Consider the following 5884-nt stretch of genomic DNA (forward strand, 5'->3'; position numbering starts at 1 on the left):
TCAGTGAGCAGTTTGGTTTCAATAATAGCAATGGTTAACCTTTACAGAGCATGCAGTGGTGCTCAGTACTGTCAGGTAATCAGTATGCATTTACTAGTATTTTAAAAGTGCCTGCTTGGGGGAGTTGGTATGATTATCTCCATTCAACAGATGAAGAAACTGAGACTCAGAGAGGTGCTGTGGTTTAAAAGAAGATGGCTGTAGAGTGAGTGATGGAGCCAGAATATTAGGGTGTCCATATGTTCCAGTTTACCCTAAATGGTCCACTTAAGACTGCTGCTCCAAAGTAATTTTTAGCCCATTTATGCCTAGTGTTCCATTACTGGAATGCTAAGCATGTGGGAATTATTTATATTCTACTTCTCCAGGTCATTGCCAAGATCTGATTACAAAACTTCAAAAAATTGCAACCTCAGGCATAAATGGGTTAACAGAACCCTTTTTTACTCTCAAATATATCTTCTACCTCCAAAATTCACACGTTGAAGTATCAACCCCAAGTAACTCAGCATGCAATGATCTTTGGAGCTAAGGTCTTTCAAGAGGTGAGTAAGTTAAAATGAAACCATTTTCATGGGGCCCGAATCCAATATGACTAGTGTCCTTGTAAGAAGAGGAAGATAAACCATGATTCATGAACACAGAAAAATGACCATATGTGAAAACACAGCGAGAAGGTGTCCATCTTCTAGCTAAGGAAAGAGTCCTAAGGGGAAACCAACCCTGCTAGCATGCTGACCTTGGACTCCAGCCTCCAGAACGGTGAGAAAAAAACTTCTGTCATTTAAGCCATTTAGTCTGTGGTACTTTGTCACAGCAGCATGAGCAAACTGATACAGTTGCTTTGCCTTCTAGGACTGGAACCCAGGTCTCTGCTTGGGAAAGCCACATGCTGGCCATCATGCCGTGCTGCCCTTCACTGCTGACATTCTCCTGCCTCACAAATAGCTATTGGTCCTGGAATCTGAGCTGGGAGCTCAGCCTACAGGGGAAGGCAAAGCAGCCCAGCTGCAGGGTGAAGGCTGGACAATTGCTAAAATAGCCACGTGTATGCATAACTGTGTACTAAATGGGGTGAATGTCTAACAGCATGTAGGTGTGAATCTGGGTGCCGGGGAAGGGGAACAAGAGGCTGAGCTACTCAGAACAGTACTGCAGAAAGAACACTACTTTCTCATCAGAGGTGCCTGTGTTCCCAGAGCCCCTGTGCTGGCCTCCTTCACACACTACCCTCCCTGTGTTTAATGGCATATTTATGCCTGGTACCTCACTGCCCATAAACATGTCCACCCAGAAATGATAGCTTTGCCATATATGAAATCCTGGGCCCTTGCATATCACAGTGAAAGTGGCTAAATGGGTTACATACCTGAGCTTTGGAATCACATATATGTGGTCTTGAGTTGCGACTGCTACTTTATAGCTCTATGACCCTAGGCAAGAAACTTACCTTCACTGAGCCTCAGTTTTCTCATCTGGAAAATGGTAATAATAACAATACCTACTTAACAGTGTTGTAGTGAGGACTCAGATAATGCATGCAAAATGCCGGGCACAGTGACTGGCATGTGAAAAGCATGTATTCATTAACATTAGTCATTAATATTACTAGGTTCTCTATATGGGTTGGTGAAAACTCTTGAACTTCCTCCATCTGGGCCTTATCTGTCTGTTCAACCTATGCATTCCAGTACAGAAGCATTCCATAATGCTTCACACACAATTAGAGCTCAATAAAAATTTCAAAGGATTTCATAAAATGGCTGAATTAACAGGCCTCCATTTTTGCAGCTGTAAAATGAGAGGGCTAGCTTAGGAAATCTCGGAACCCCCTTGAGCCAAGACAGAGTAGGATTCCAGGGTGATTCCAGGAACGTGTCTTCATGATGCTCCACTTGTCTCATCTGATTGTCCCCCGATGGTAGGCATTCTGAAAACCAGAGGCATGCTGAAGGACAGATGTCACCTGGCCTATCATGAGGGCAGGTCAAGCATGGGAGGAAATGGGTGCCAGTTTATGTAGGGGTCCTTGATAAGCATCCATGCAGGGCACTGGGGACTGGGACAGAACCCCGTTTGCTGCCTGGCTTCTTGGCAGGAGGACAGGGCTCTTCCAGGCATCACCTGGGAACTGGTGACTGAGATAACCTCCAACCATTGCCAATCCTCTGTCCAGAAAGACACAAACAGAATGGAAACAGCAGAGACACTACCACCTTAAGTTGATAAGGTGCTTATCTGGGATAAAAGAGTATACACATCCCAGGTCCTCTCTCCAGCCCGGACTTCAGTTGGGGTGGCTCCTCTGACTTCCCCTTATCTAAGCTCCAGTGGCATTGCTGGTTGGGAATCCGTAACTAGAACTCACAGGTGAGACCGAGGGCAGTCTGCCGGGGTAGTAGGAAAGGCAGAGGGAATGTATGGAATCCCTTTCCAGGTAAATGACATGCAGGATTGGAATAGCTGAAACAACTGGCTGTCTACCTTGTGCCAACTGCCTTCTCTCTGAGCAGTAGGATTTACACTGCTGAGAATGACAGGTCCATGGAGCACTAGAGGTTGGAGTCGTATTTTATTCTCCAGGTGGGCTATCAGCTGCCCTTCACTTCCCTGAGGCAAGGAGGAGGAAAATCTGGCATTTGGAGAGTCAGAGGATCATCAGGCCCATGGACTTGGCAGAAGGCTTCAATCCAGGAAGGGTAGATCCATATCGGAGGTACAGGAAGAACTTGGGGCTGAAACTGTATTCTCTAAAGATAGCAGGCTGCTCACTGACCCTTTCCAACCACAAGCCTCAGTCTTCTCCATAAGATGAGCAAAGTGCATGATGCCAAATCACACCACAATTGCAAGCAATTAGAAGCTTAGTGTCTGCCTTCCGTTCTAGAAAGTAAGTTCCATGAGGACAAGAGCTAGTTTTGTCTTGCTCACTGTTGTACCTATAAATGTCTGTGATGTTGGAGATATGCACCGTACTACTGTGAAAGGGAGGGACAGAGACAGGGAGGAAGGGAGGGAGGAAGGAGGAGAAACTGAATCGCAAAGGAAGGTCACATAAGAGCTATGGGGTGGGGTGAGATGGGGGTGCAGAGAGAAGAATTCGATGTCTGAGTCCCTGCCCACCCTGACCAGAACACTGTGCTATTTCCACAGACGGCTGGGAGAGATGTGACATTGCTGCCCCTCAGACCCTAGCGTCAACTGGGAACATTTGAGGAGAAAGGAAATTTGATCGACAACACAGGGTAAGGTGTGTCTTGGGCTCAGAAAAGCACCTTGTCTCTTCCCTCTGGCCATGCTCAGGCTCCATGACCCTTCTGATGGGGTGCTGGGCAGGGATGGAGGGCCCTCCCTGCTTCCTTCCTCCTCTTCCTGAAGCCCTCCCCTGCCTTAGGAGGTGGATCTTTCCCCCTTTCTCCCCCGCACAGAGCCTGATTGCTAGCTTGCTTCTCAGTGGGTTGGTGAATAAGCCGTTGGGTGACATTAATTGCCATCAGGCATTAGGGGCCTAATGACAATCATCTTCTTTGACGACTCCAGCACCTTCTATCCCCAGGGCCTCCAAGAGCTGGCCAGCTCTCCTCAGGCTGCACCTCCCCCCAGCTCCAGACAGATGTGGGGGTGGGGGAAGGGCCAGAGCAGCCCTCTACAGGCCCAGTACCAAGCGAGGCAGCAACAGCCAGCAGCCAGGAAGGAGGAAGCCTTCCAGGAAAAATGCAAGCACATTTTCCAAAAACAAAATGTCACTGTCCTGGATGAAAGGAAACTCTCAGGGTCATGAGGGCTAGCATGGAGTCAGGCAGATGGAAGGCACGGTTTGAGCGCCCCAGCTGGCTTTGCTCTGACCTGGCCCCACACTCTCACTCCAGTTGAGTGCTGAGGTGTGGAAGGGTGACCCTCAAGATCCATATCCTCCCCAGTAGGGATATATCCATGGGATTGAAGACCCTGTCCGTCCAGAGTAGGGTGGGATTGAAATTCACCCTCTGAGGATTGCAGCTGATACCCAATGAAGCTATGAAATCATTGCCATGGATCCGATGCCCGGTTGACAGATGAGGGGTGAAGGTTGACTTGTCGGGTCTGATCTAGGTTGCACTCTAATGGAAAGGGCCTGATGGTGGGAACACATATCACTCCAGCCACCCCTACCCCTAGTCAGCAGGTGCCTGGGTGAGTATGCAAGAGGGGCAGTTCCTCACCCCCACCTCATGCCTCTTTAAAGGCTTGCTAAACAACCTGTAGGAACGCACTGTCCCCTTCTCTTCTCTGTCTTCCTTCCCCAGCAGCGAAATAAATAGGTTTCCCACAGCTGCGCCCCGGACCCTTCCCGCACGAAGCTGAGCCCCAGAGCCCCCGCGGCCCTAGAGGAGCTGGGCACAGCAGCGAGGCTGATTCCCGGCCAGTGCCCAGCGAACTCTGGGGATGGGGGTAGGGTGCCCCCTACCCGCGCCTCTGGGACAGCGGCTGCAAAACACCTCCGGTGGCCGGTGGGGAGCGTGCATCCTTTGAAAAGGGACATCAGCGACTGCGGTGGCGTCTACCCTGGAGAAACGCATCTGGGGGAGGTGGAGGCCCCTCCCGCCGTAGCTGGCCGGCCCCATTCGGGTCCCAGCGCTAGCCGGCGTTGGGAAGGAAAAATCAAGCATAAAATAGGGGCGACAGGAATCGCGAGGTCGGCCCTTGGCCCCAGTCTCATTAAGGAGCCGCGCGCGCCCCCAGGCTGGGAATGCGGAATGGACACGTGGACAGAGAAGGGGGAGCTAGGAGTGGGGGGGAGTCTCCGTGGCGCGCGAGCTGTGTGCCGCGCGCTCCGGGGCCACGTGACCACGGGGAATCTGGGAGGGGTGGGAGCGAGCGCGCCAAGCTCGGCGCCCGCTTCTGCCCGGGTGGGCGCTGAATCCCGGACGGAGAAGGAGGGCGGGCGAGCGCGAGTGTGTGTGTCTCTCTCGAGTCATTTACGGCGGAGCAGCCGGCGCGAGCGCCGAGGAGGCGGCGACGGCGGCGGCGGCTGCTTCGTGCAACTGTGGCTCCCCCCACCTCCTCTTCCTTTTTGCTCCTCGATTCTTCTTCTCCCCCCACACACGTCCATGGGGAGCCGGCTCCCCTGCCAGCACCTCATCTCCTCTCGGCCCCGTAGGCACCAGCTGCCGCTTCCCTGAACGCAGGCTGCGCGGGTGCCGGCTGCCCTGGCCCCTGGCGCCGCGCCCGCGTCTCACCGCCCGCAGCCCGGACTGGCGCGGCGATCCTCTCTCCCAAACTGACTAGGAGGGAGCGGGAGCCGACGCCCGGCAGCACCGAGACAGCGGGCAAACGGGCGTCCAGGGACAGGGCGGGGGCGTCGAGGAGGAGGCGTCGGAGACTCTGAACCCCAGAAAAGTTCAAGGTTTGTGCAGGTTCCCCCAGGGAAGGCGAGGAGCGAGGCAGGGCAGCGCGACCCTCTGCTGAGACAGCGAGACCTGAGAGGAGAGCGGGGTGGCCCGGAGCTGCCGCGAGCTGCAGGAGCCCCTTCTGCATCTTACAGCGTTTATGGTCATCAAGCTTGAGTCGACGTCCTGGGCAGGAAGGGCTCGGGGCAGGGCGCATTAGCCGGCTTTCTCACTCCCTGGCTTCTCCAAGCCCCATCTACATGGAGCAGCCCGTTCTGGCCGCGCCACCCTTGCCCCAGCCGCCGAGCGGCTACCTGGGCAGGAGGTGCTGACCCGGCCTGTGTGGAGCCTGAGCCCTGATCCAGACTGGAGAAAGCGCGCTGGAGCCGAGGAGCGAGGCTTGCGAGGGGACAAACATCTGGCCGCCCGCCTCGGGCATCGGGTCTGGGCGTCGCCTAGGGTGGTGGCGACCCGCGTCGCTAGTCTCAGCACCGCACGGAAACTTTTCCTTCTCC

The 5884-nt window shown here is 53.7% G+C and overlaps 1 pseudogene; it reads right to left on the reverse strand.

The window, feature by feature from the left end:
* Nucleotides 1-2497: 2497 nt before the first annotated feature.
* Nucleotides 2498-4649, reverse strand: LOC129470072 (uncharacterized protein TMEM132E-DT-like; annotated as a pseudogene).
* Nucleotides 4650-5884: the final 1235 nt, after the last annotated feature.

Source organism: Symphalangus syndactylus, chromosome 20 (assembly GCF_028878055.3).
Source record: "Symphalangus syndactylus isolate Jambi chromosome 20, NHGRI_mSymSyn1-v2.1_pri, whole genome shotgun sequence".
In the NCBI taxonomy this organism is placed as follows: domain Eukaryota; kingdom Metazoa; phylum Chordata; class Mammalia; order Primates; family Hylobatidae; genus Symphalangus; species Symphalangus syndactylus.